The sequence below is a fragment of the Triturus cristatus genome, chromosome 1_2, assembly GCF_964204655.1.
Source record: "Triturus cristatus chromosome 1_2, aTriCri1.1, whole genome shotgun sequence".
Taxonomy (NCBI): domain Eukaryota; kingdom Metazoa; phylum Chordata; class Amphibia; order Caudata; family Salamandridae; genus Triturus; species Triturus cristatus.
In genome coordinates this window covers 133,961,589-133,973,888 of record NC_140580.1, presented here as the reverse complement: position 1 = coordinate 133,973,888, position 12,300 = coordinate 133,961,589, and the positions used below count along the sequence as shown (strand labels likewise).

Sequence of the window (12,300 nt, the reverse complement as noted above, 5' to 3'; positions counted from 1 at the left end):
GTTCAGTTCAGCCCACTAGTGTAACAAAGCTTTAGAGGACCCCCACTGCAAACTACATGCAGGGGCCCCCTATGTACTAGGTCAGGAGCTGTCACACCAGGGTACTTTGCTGAGGAAGCCTCCTGGAGCTTGGGGCCCACCACACAGCAGGGGTTGTGGGGGCCTTTGTTACACCACTGGTTCAGCCAGTAGATGTACATGCTTCTCTCTTCTACAACCACATAACTGGAAATGTATATGATTCGGGTTAAGGAGGGGTAACAGGAAGGAGGATAGAGGTAAATGTATGTCTATGCACATTTCACAAACTCAGTGATGGAAATTCAACTTTTTTACCTGTCCATTTTATTGTTTTCCATTGACATACATGGCGGCAACAACTGATTTACCTCTAATGTTCCACTCAGTTTATTGCCCTTACATTCAATCATCTGCTGCTTTTAGTTGGGTGGAGCGGCCTAGGAATCGCCACTACTTCTGAGCCACATACCTGCCTACAGTACCTCTTTAACTTAGGACCCGCTTCGAAAATTGTGTGATACCCGTTTCAGGACAAATTGGAGTACGAATCAGCGAGGAGAAGAAAAAAAACTCGCCTAGGAATGTACAGAGGAGCACTTGGGGACAAGCATTCCCAAACGAAGCCACACACAAACTTGTCATCCATGCACCCCCGCCGCTGAAAGAAGAGATTTCAGGTGTCTGCAGCATTTTGAGGTGGATGGCAAGCTTCAAAGGGAATAATACATAACTTGTTTTGATTTGCAGAATCTCGTATGTATAAAGAAAAGGGTTATTCTAAGTAGAAAGAGTTGGGTGTGCTTTTCTTTTCACTGGAGAACTGAAAGCCGTTCTCATCCGTTTGATAAGTAAGCCAATTAAAGCAGACGCAGGAGGTAACCGGCCGCCCCCCCCCGCCATTGGAGCCCCTACCCTGCCTCGCGAGGCAATCAGACACTGCACTCCATGGTGCGTAAAAGGCCATTTATTAGGACAGGATTGCAAACCTTAAAACACTTCAACAATTTATCATAATTATCAAAGCATCTTTAAACGTAAATCCTTTCTTCCCACCATTCTCTCTTCAACCCCAGCTTTCACTTCAGCACCCCATGTTGCTTCACTCCTCCTTTCACCTTTCCTTCAATAACCTCCTTCCATTCCCATTTCTTTCACACTTCTTTTACCCGAGCATCCTCCAATGAAGCCTCCTTGCCCTGTCCAAGGCATCCCGCACACTGCCTTCCTTTGCATATGCTCCCCCCCTCTGAGGGGTGGATACTCCCGCATCTGACTCTCCACCCCCCTCCCCACTACCGCTTTTGCCCTTGCAACCTGTCCTACCATGGCAACCATTCAGCACACAATCAAAACCAGGTCCCAACCCCAATAAAACTTGTAGGGTGGGTGGGTGGCCACACTTTTTCTCGTCAGTAGTGTGAGGAGTCAGAAAGAGGCTGAAACCCCCTCTCCTGACTCCTTATATTATGACACCCCCAAACTCCACCCTTCCCGCAATCCACCAATCCTGTCCTGCCACTTAACCTCGCGAAGCCTCACAGGGAAAAGACTAGGCTGCTCCTTCGCCTCCCCTGGGACCCACATTCTCCCAGACAGGTGCCACATGAATTGTGAACCGGTACCAAGGCGAGGGAGACGAGCCGTTCACATCTCTCCCACAAGAGGACGCTCCACCTCAAAGAGTTATGTAGGATGATTTCACTAAATCAAACAAGTAGTGATAAACTACTTGAGAAACTCTGCGGCCGGAGCATGAACTACAATACAGTAATATGGATTCTGGTATGATTACACATAATCTTATATATGGCTGGTCTGTCACCTTTTCATCACTCTGTAATGTATGTGTGTACCGACCAAGTGCAGGCATAGGGGTCAAGTGTGCTTCTGTACCACTTTGGTCCTCTGCACAGGGATTTCCCAACAGCCAAAGGATGAGCTTGTTGAACTAGGTAAGTTAAGGCAACAAAACGGACTGTGACGGGCGTTAGTGTTTCTTACCCACGGTAGCACTGTGTACCCCGATTGTTTGTGCACTATTTATACTTGTGCACTACAGACCATCACCCGTTTCCTACCTTGATAACCCTCTCCCAGGGCACTGCATCTCTGATGATTCTTGCTGTTTCGGGTGGGAACTTGAGTTTGTAAAGAGCGATTAAGAGTCGAGTTGTGTCATTTTCATTCAGATGTGTATGCCCACTTTGTCACTCTACCACCCGTCACCTGGAGGTAAACACTATTTCCTAAATGTGCTGTGAATACAGCATTTGTCAATGCCTTTGTCTCTACAGACCATTCTCCCTCGCCAGCGGTGAGTGTCTGCACCCAATTTTTTCAACAGCCCAGCTCAAAACCAAATAGGAGTTGGATGTTCCTTTATTGTGCCCATCGAGAACTGATTTATTTCAGCTACTCACCAACTAGCTCTGTATTGCTGAATTTTTTTAATTTTCATTCATATTGCCACAAGAAATATTACCACTTCTCCATTTCTTTACCATTTCCACTGTACTGTATTTTTTGTCTATTTGTCTTTTTCTTGTTTGTAATTGATTCTTTACACTATTGTTGGCTCTGGTTGTAGTATTGATGTAAAGGATTTTTGTCAGATAAAAACAAGGACCAGTGGCATAACAAGAGTGCCGTGGTTCCTTAAGCAAGCAAGGAAAATGCCCCGCTCCATATTTGGATACTAAAACCTAACCACAGTTGCAGTGGAGTGGACCCTTCAGACCTGTCAGTCTTGGTGCCACTGGACCTGCTGCACTATTGATAGCTATACCCCTGCCACAGACATCAATTAGACTACCGCTGGCACTCTCCGTGCAACTCCTGGTCTCAGGAGTCATACAAGTAGCAACAGGAGCATGTAGTGAACACTGGTCTAAGAGCCCTTTTTGGAACTTTTTGTGGATTACACACCTTGGCTTTCCACTACCCTTTTAGTAAGAGCCTGTTGAGGAGTTATGGATAAGATAAGAGGTAATTCCTGTGACATCATCAGTGTTCAAAGGGTGCATGATGTCAACTATGCAACCTCTGACATTTTGGAGAATGAGACAAGCTCAAGGTCCCCTGGAACTGACAAATGCTTTTTTGATAGAGGGTCTAATGTCTTCTCGTTCTAACCTCTTGAGTCGGGTCTGCATCCTTTATCAAAAACTCGATGGAGAGTATGTACTTGCTTGGATGTTTTGTATGACTCTAGGGTAGTATAAATTAGCCCGTTATATATGCCATGGTCAGGAATCAATATTACGATCAGGAAATACCTCCAACCTTTGTGCACAAAAGCTAACAAAGTCTAGACCAATTGCTAAGAAGGACATCTATAAAAATAAGCCTATTCATAATTCTAATCTAGCTGAACTTTGACCCGTTGCGAGCGCTTACCAGTTCTGAGAGCCAAGAATATAATGCTCACATCTGACCTTTACAATGGTGATAAGTGTAATACGATTCATGTAAGAAGTGATTACATGAAAGTCCTACCCCTTACGTTGCTTGAGCTAGTTTAATCCGGTAAGGCTATTTATTAGGGAAGTGACCCATCTGTACATGCTGCTAGAGACAAAAATAGGAATGGGATTTAGAACCACAAGTCACAAACGTATTAGTGTCTTCAACTGATACAATTACACCTAGTCTTGGTAGAGTAGGAAGTAGTTACAGGAAAGTGAGGAGGCCAAACAAGCATATAAATTGATCCAGTGAAAACAAGGCTAAATAGCATATTCTGAATGAAATCTGAGCCATAATATTGTGGCCCAAGACAGCTCCACCCATCCAGCAGTTCAAACCTAAAGGACTATTAGTGCACCCACACCCCATGTGCTGCCAGAAAGCAGGAACATCCGGTCCATAGGAGGAAGAAGAGTGCCTCCAGTACAGCCATGGAGATGACCTTTCCCTAGAAGATTCCAAATCCAGAATACCTGATAGTTGTTGGCAGTTCTTCAACAGATATCTGGGTAGGGGCCACTCGGTCAGCCCTCTGTGAGCCTTGTGAACCCTAGTGGTACTGAAGAAATTAACAATGTCAAATGCTTTGGACATACATACGCCTGAGGTAAGTATTTGAATTGTTACTTAATTTTTTTTTAATTCATTTAGAAACAGTTTATATAACAGATGCATCAGAACACTTAGGCACATCGACTAAAGGACTATACCAGAAAAGCAGTTGGTATATTGATGATATTAAAAATATTTCTCACCTTTTAGTAACAATATTACAGGTGGCATATTTACAAAGTAATACCACCAGGATCCCCAGAACATAGTGTTTACTGGGGCATCCATGAGACTGTTACACTGATTATTCCAAGCGGCACAATAACCCAACCCTCTAAGCCACTCTATCTTGGGGCGAGCCATAATTGATTATCACTGATGGGCGATGCTGCGTTGCACAATGAGTAGGCCGGTGGCCACCAATACGAGGGCTCTCTGTGAAGTGTAAAAGTGCCAATATTGGGTTTATAGTGATCGATTTTCAGGTAACTAATTTGTGAACTAACACGTATCATTGTTGACAGTGGACACAAATCTTTGCAAGTTTAGCCATTGTGTCATCTGTCTGGAAGTGGCCGGTCTCTGATGATCCATTTACCCCTGCTTATTACAAAAGTGCAAAGACCCAAGGACCCGAGGGTTTACATTTAGAGGCTGTGTTGCCTCTGATCCTAGTGTTTAACAAAAAGTTCATATTTCCTATTTCTTCTAGTCCATCAGCCAGATAGATAAAGAAACTGGATCTATGAAAGCAGAAGGCTTTACTTAAGCTAGTGTTAGTCAAATGTGGATCAAGTTTGGCTTGCTCTATCTATCACATGTGTTTTTCCCTTCAACAATCTTCAGAAGCACCGAATGTAAATTTCAAAATAACTTAGTATGGATAGTGCTGACACTTCTACATTTGACAGATGCAAAACATCTGACTTTGGAATTTAAGATCCCATCACTTTCCTATCCAGTTTTTACTGTGCATCTGCATATCATTACAAGCACAGAAGAGAAACACAACCACACTGACCCCGCAGTTACTATATCATTTGACACGCAATCCTTTTTGATAAATATACAGTAGATTATTTTGTACTATTTACCATGCAACAGCTTCACAGAAATAAAGTGTTGCAGCGGAAGCACTTTTTGGTTTTCCTAGCACTGGACCCATACAGTAACTTTCACTCAGATTTTATACTTCTCCTTAAGAGGCATTGGTCCTCAGAAGGACCTTTCTTCGTCGTAGTGAGGGGTGAGAAAACAGGGTGTCGAACTGTTGGCCACCCAATGAGGACCAATAATTGGTAGCCAACTCACAAATTAGAGATCAGGTTCAAGTACACTGCTCTCAGAACCATGCTAATATATATAAAGTATTGCAATAGGAAGACCCAACTTTCTAAAGAAGTTACATCTAACAAGAATTATACCAACCAGGAGCTCTGCTGTGGCTACACAGAATAAGAGCAAAATAACACGATATTCTGAAAATAATCTCTGACTCTCTCTATTGTGCATTTAGAAATCAGATAGTTGTAAGCACAGTTTCAGAAGAAAGAACATTACGGCACAATAAAAAGACTCCGACAAATGTAGATAATTTGGTTATTGTATTAAAGATCCAAAATCAATGCATATATGTAGTATTTTAAGAAGCTCTATCGTGAGTCTTACAGCTCCTATTATAAAATCACACATTTTGTCAAAGTATTTATTTCTATATAAAAGAATCAATAAAGTGAATGGTTAAGGTTAGAATTCTTCCTACTAACAAAGACAGGATAATATTTAAAATGGAGTTCTCTTAGTATAGGCAAAGGGATCGAGTTAGAGTCAACTAAGAAAAGTCTATGGGCATGGGAAGGGGGCGTGGAGCAATAATCAGGAAAGTTCAGGTCTGGTCTCTCACCAGACAGCTCTGAATAATCCAGCAGGCAAGTTCATCAGCGAAGGTGCAAGGGATATGTTAAGCTAGTCCGGCAGGCAGGCTGCAAGGATTCCAGTCATATCTGCCAAGAAAAAAATCAGAAAAAGCCTGACCCTCCTGGGAAAGTCACTTTTTATTCTCCAAATTTTCCATTTGTGACATCAGTTGTGACTTTACAATGGTCTGACTGTCATGTGATCGTTCTTCCATTCTCCAGGTACAAAATTGATACTGCAACATATTTTCCCATTTTGCTGTTGAGTAACAAATGGCCATTTCGTCCTCACAGGTTAATTGAGAAATAACTTATTTACTTTGTTTCTCTTAATGGATATAGTTGAACATTCCAGTTCCCACCAATACACACACAAGGAAATACTGAAAAGTGTCTTGTTGCTTAAAGAATGTTGCATAAACAGAACAGATAAAGCAACATTTGAGGAAATGTAGCAAACGTCCATTACACCAGGCAATGAAATAATGTAGCCTAAGGAAAAAGGCAGTTCAATGCATCTTAAAGTTAGCGTTTTCTATTTAGTAAAATAAACTCATAATTGGGTTCAAGCATAACAAAATAAATCAAGCATATTATATATGGAAATAATTGCAACATTGGCAGTGATTATTGCCCAAAAATGTTCAACTCTAATTATTGCCTACTACCAACATTCAAAAAAATCGTTTTTAGAAATATAAGATCCTAATAATGTTAGGCACTTTTACTGAAAGTTTCAGTGAAATAGCACATTGCATGAATCTTTTGAACCACATTCTATTTTGTTATGATGCTTTACAATGAAGTTAATAGAGATGCTCTGTTTCATAATTCATTTTTTATAATGACTTTGGTAAACTACAAGGTAATCAGTTAATAAACATGTCACATTCATCATTTTATAAATCTTGCTGTTTCTTCCTATCCAAGCAAAATTTTGTATGATGCTGATACTTTAACTTTTCTCAGTTTCAGCGCTGTTTTTCTAGACATGTGCAGAGTGCACAGTAGAGTTTTGTTGTTGTAATCAGTTTGTATGTCGTGTAAAGAATAATCAGCTTTTATGCTGTGACAAAAAGATTGAAAGTGTAGACGGACAATTTACACTTGCAAACTAAAAAAGCATTAAAAAAAAAAGTATAAACTCCAAGTTAACTTAGTTTGTAACTTGTTCATTTGTCTTCTCATTCTCCATCTCTTCAGATATGCTTTGACCTGGTTGAAATGTAGTTTGAAGTGTTAAAATGTCTTATTTATATTGCTGCTGGCCTTAGTGTATCTAACCTATTGAGCGTTTTGGAAAATTGCTTCAACCTTTTGGTTCTAACTGTTCTGTGAATTCGCAAACACAGAGGAACTGGTTTCGCAATTGATCCATAAAAACTGAAAATCAGTTTTGCCTGTTTGGTCTTATGTTTTTATCATAAAACTTTCAAGTGTCACAATAGTCAGCTACAACTTCAAACATATTCCCTCAACTCAAGCAGAGAGGCTAGAGCTGAATCAACCTTGCAGTGGAGAACTACTTTATGCTTAAAATCTTTTGTAAAGACTGTATAACAAACAAAGTGATGGAAGGTATGTTTAAATTAATCTCAGTAATTTGCAACACAGGGCCCACACCTGAGCATACCTGTTGCACTAAGGGTGACCTCTGCACAGCAGCGGCTTCTCCATTAGAGCGGAGGAGCGACGCCCCACTATTTAAAGTGCAGAGATGAAAAATAAAATGGTAATAAAGTTAGTTTACTACTGTTTCATTTTTCACAATCTCACCCTGAGCCGAGTGTCAGGACGTGGCAGGGCTGCTGCTGAGTGGCAGCAGCAGGGAACAGTGGTGGGCTGGACACTTTAAGCTTAAAGTGTCTCTTTGGCTGTGTTGCGATGGCCAACCAGACATGCGCACTTTGAACCTCTCAACCCATCTGTCACAGACAGCTGGGTTGAGAGCAAGCACAGGCCTCAAGTGTCCTTGGTAGCACTGTGAGAGCCTCTCCATCCAATCCTGGCGATTCTCTCATGCTTGTTAACAGCATGAGAGCAGTGTCATGACTGGCTAGGGGAGTTGGATGTGGTCAGTGCTAGAGGAGAGAAGAACACCGGGACTAGAGCGAAGATGCGCTGGAAGGTAAGTGACTTTTATATCCCTTTTTTAAGTGTATTTAATGTCTGTATGCTAATGTGCTCTAAATTGCCGACATGCATTACATTACCATTTGAGTCAAACATTTTAACTTTAAAATTATAATTTAATGCATGTCGGCAATTTAGACCTTGCTTGCACCCACTACCCATTTGCCTGCCTCACCACTCCCCGTTGTTGGCAGCCGCCACTGCTTCTGCAATAACTAAGGTAATGGAAGGAATGCTTTATCTTAGTCTCTTGCTCAGGGCTACATTCCAGTTAATTGTTTTTCATACACTGTCATTCTAGACTGACATCAGCCATACACAAATCAGTTAAAGCCCTGCCCGAGCGCCATGCTAGACCTTGAACTGAGGTGCTGCATCGCATAGTGATCCTATATGTATTAATCAATACCTTTCTGTGGTCAAATCTCTGCTAGGCACATTATTTGGGTCTGTTTTCCTCCTCTTAAAAGTATCTTCCATAGACCAGAGGCTATGTCTACTCTGTGTAGAGCGGGGGTATGCTGGATTCAGGACAGACTTTCTGAATAACCATGAGTTATTTAAAATAAGCTCCATTGATATTGAGTATATATATATTTTTTTAGTTTTAGTTTTATATAGCGCTGGCTAGACTCAAGGGTATCAGAGCGCTTTACATGTTTTGAGAATAAGTTTCCAAGAAGTACATGATGAGTCATGTGGGTCAAACAGTCAGATAGAAAAGTATGGGACAATAGAGCAGTAAGGTAGTCATATATATAACAATATAGCAATTGGGTAATGGGGCTGGAGAGAGATTCAAGACTGCGTAGTCAGTAGTCCGGCGACCTCCCCGACAGATCTTGTCAAAGAGGGTTGGATCTTTCAGAGACTTGGATCAGCTTGTGCTCTTGTTGAAGTGATTGTTGAGCAGTAGAGATTTGAGGTCCAACATTTGAGACAAGGAAAAGGAGGGGTTGTGGCGTAAGTCCTTAGGAAGTGATTTCCAGATCTTAGGAGCATTTCCTGAGAAGGAGTGTGCCTGTGATGATTTCTTTTTAAGTTTGGGAGGTAGGAGAAGAAGAGTTGGAACTGTCCAGAGCCCATCCTTTTCCTGCTCTCGATAGTTTGGTTTCTAGGTATTAGGGTTTTTTATATGTAGGGCTTTGTAGGTAATGCAAGATACCTTGTAGATGCATCTTCCTTCAGTGGGAAGCCAAGTGAGACCCTTAAGGATGGGCGAGATGTGGTCAAACCATTTGATTTCTGTGATAAACCTGAAGCTGCATTCATAATTTGTCTTAGGGGTGCAAAGATGGTTTTTAGGTGTTCCTTTGAGGATGGCATTGCTGTAGTCAAGTTTCGGAAGGTCTAGTGATTGTACTACCATCTTAAGTTCATCAGGGGTAATAAACAATTTGATTTTCCGGAGATGTGTTAATGTGTAGAGCGCTCCTCTGTCTGTATTTTTGATGTGCTTCTTCATTGACAAGTATGTCCAGGTTGATACCAAAGCACTTAACGGAGTTGGATAGTGTGGGAGGACAGTTTAGTGTGTTACATTTTTTAGCCTTTCTTGGATAGTTAGGGATTTTTTTGGGGGGAAAGGAGTAGTAGTTTGTGTGGGTTCAGCCTATGGTGGTTGGTGTTTAGCCAAGTTTGTGTCTTAATTAGCATGGCATTAAGATGATGGATGTCGCCGGGTGATTCTATTCTGTAGTAGAGTTGTGTGTCATCTGCATATTGGTGAAATTTTATCTCAGCTTGTTTCAGAATAACTGCAAGGGGTTCCACGAAAATATTGACTAGGGCTGATGAGACGACAGGGCCTTGATGTACACCTTGTGGTATTTGAGCAGGCTTAAAGAGACAGCTGTTGACTTTTATTTGTTGGGAGCGATGTTGCAGATAGGACGTGAACCATCTCAGGACTGTGCCATGGAAACCAGTGCGGTTCTTGAGTGTCAAGTAAAACTGGATGATGAACTGTATCAAATGCCACAGATAGGTTGAGTAGGATTAGGAGGCAGGAGTTGCCTTCATCTAAGGATCTGTGAATATCATCTGATATGTTGAGCATAGCAGTTTTCAGTGCTAAAGCGTTTAATGAATCATGATTGGAAAGTGTCGTGGAGGTTGAATTCCTCTAGGTGTTGGTTGAATTGTAGAAGGACATGCTTCCCTAACTTATTTTCTAGGAAAGAAAGGTTGGTGATGGGTCTGAGGCTGTTTGTCATTGGCGTCCGCCCCTGGCTTTTTGAGAATGGCGGGAGACTTGGCCAAGTTGGAGAGAGTCAGGCACTCGGCCTGATAAGAGAGGCGTTGATGATTTTGTCCAGAACGGGTAGATGATATGCTTGAGGTTCTGTGCCAGGGGGAGGGGATCAGGGATGTGGGCTTCACACTCGCAATTATTTTGAAAACTTCTCCTTTTGTCACAGGTTTAAAGTCTGTCCATTTACCAATATTTTTCAGTTGTGGGAGTTTGTTATTTGATATATTTAGTTTTTTTGGGTCCCTCCAGTCTTTAGTTAAGTCTTAGGGAGGAGTTTCCGTGGTGACCTATGTGTCAGTGAAGCAGGCAGGTTGAAATGTCAGGCTGTTGTGAAGAATCAGGGATCGTTCGGTTTTCTCAACTTTGGCAGTGAGCAAGTTGGCTATTTCTTCTCAGCATTCATTGGTGTCTGTTGTTTCATGTTGGGAGGTAGGGGTAGTTTGGTGTTTTATTATATTAAAGAGCTCCCTTGGTCTGTTCTTCTCATAGTCGAGTTGATTGCAAAAGAAGTGGCTTTTCCCCTGAAGACGTGTCTCTTGTAGGAGAGTCGTTCAGATCTTAGGAGTGAGAGGTGTTCCAGTGAGGGGTTCTGTTTCCATAACCTTTCGGTCTGTCGAAGTTGTCTTTTTTCGTTGTTAAGGTTCAAGTTGAAGAACCAGGATCTGGACTGGATTTTTCTAGATTGCTTTCGTTTGAGCAGTGGAACTTGGTCAAGAACATCTGTCACTGCTGAGCTATAGTGGGTTGTGAGGTCATCCACGGTGTAAAGGAGACATTACAAATGTAAATGGGCTCTGATCATAGATTCTAGCTCCGTTAGTGGGATGTGCTTGATGTTCCATGCCCAGTGCATAGGTTTGTTGGATGGGGCTGGGTAGGATATGGGGTGTGTCTTGAGTTTGAACAGTATTTGATAGTGGTCCGACCAGTTGATGGACATGATGGAACGAAGGGAGATGAGCTCATTTCTGGTAATTATTTAGAGATGTGTCTTTATTGTGGGTCTGATCATTACAGAGTTGCTTGAGGTTGTTGATTTGTAGAAAATATTTTGGGTTACGGAATGTGGCATCCTCTGTGTCATTCAAGTGCAGCTTGAAGTCACCCAGGAACACATCATTGGCATCAGGGAGAACTGTGTTATTAGATCGATTAGTTCTTCGGTGAAGAGGGTGCAATCACAGGTGGGTGATAGATGGTGTGGAGTTTGGTGGGAGTGGTGCCTTTGGTTTTGATTCCCACTCTGAGATATTATTTTCGAAGGTCGAGTAGTTTGTGGTCTCTAGGGAGTTAAACAGGGTTTCTTCTTTATGAATGATCACAAGCCTGCCCCTTATTCACCCTAGTCTCTCCTTTCTGATGATGGAATAGCCAGGTGGAGTGAGCAAGTTTAGTATTGGGGTTGAGTGTTCATTAAGCCTGGTTTCCATTAGGAATTCAATGTCGAATCATTCTGCAAGTTAGGTTTCAGTCATTTCTGCGGTGTGTTTCGCTCCAGATCTTCCGTTAAGGGACATGCAGGTTAGGTAGCATGAGCTATTCTTAGTAGAGTGTAATATATGGATGTTGATGTATTGAGCGGGTGGTCTGGGCGTTACTTTATGTCAAGGGATTGTATTAATATCAATGATTACTGAGATTGTGGATGGAGGCTTGCTGTCCGTTTGCAAAGTTTTTGTTGTTGTATGATTCACTGAGTAGTTCCGCTTCCATTGGGGATAGAGTCCTGAGCGCTCGGTAGGGTCTGTAGGACAGGCGGCTTATGGGAATGGAGGTTTAACCGGTATGACAGCTGACTTTTGGAGCTTTCTTTTGGGGAGTCAGATTCTCTATTCCTGGGGTGGAATTGAATGTTAACTTGGCCTGGATCGCAAGGTAATTTTTTACAATGGAGGTGTCATTAGCTGGAGAATCAAGTTTTTGTTCGATTTGGCTCGGGAACAGGGTAAGAATGTCGGG

At 42.0% G+C, this 12,300-nt stretch overlaps 1 protein-coding gene and 1 pseudogene across 1 annotated transcript in view; one reads left to right on the top strand and one right to left on the bottom strand.

Annotated features, from left to right (window-relative positions):
* ATRNL1 (attractin like 1) overlaps positions 1-12,300 on the top strand; it is a 2,333,760-nt gene that overhangs the window by 2,205,485 nt on the left and 115,975 nt on the right. The gene's annotated exons all lie outside the window — the stretch shown is intronic.
* Positions 1-12,300, bottom strand: part of LOC146866962 (lipoamide acyltransferase component of branched-chain alpha-keto acid dehydrogenase complex, mitochondrial-like) — a 34,742-nt pseudogene that overhangs the window by 15,539 nt on the left and 6,903 nt on the right.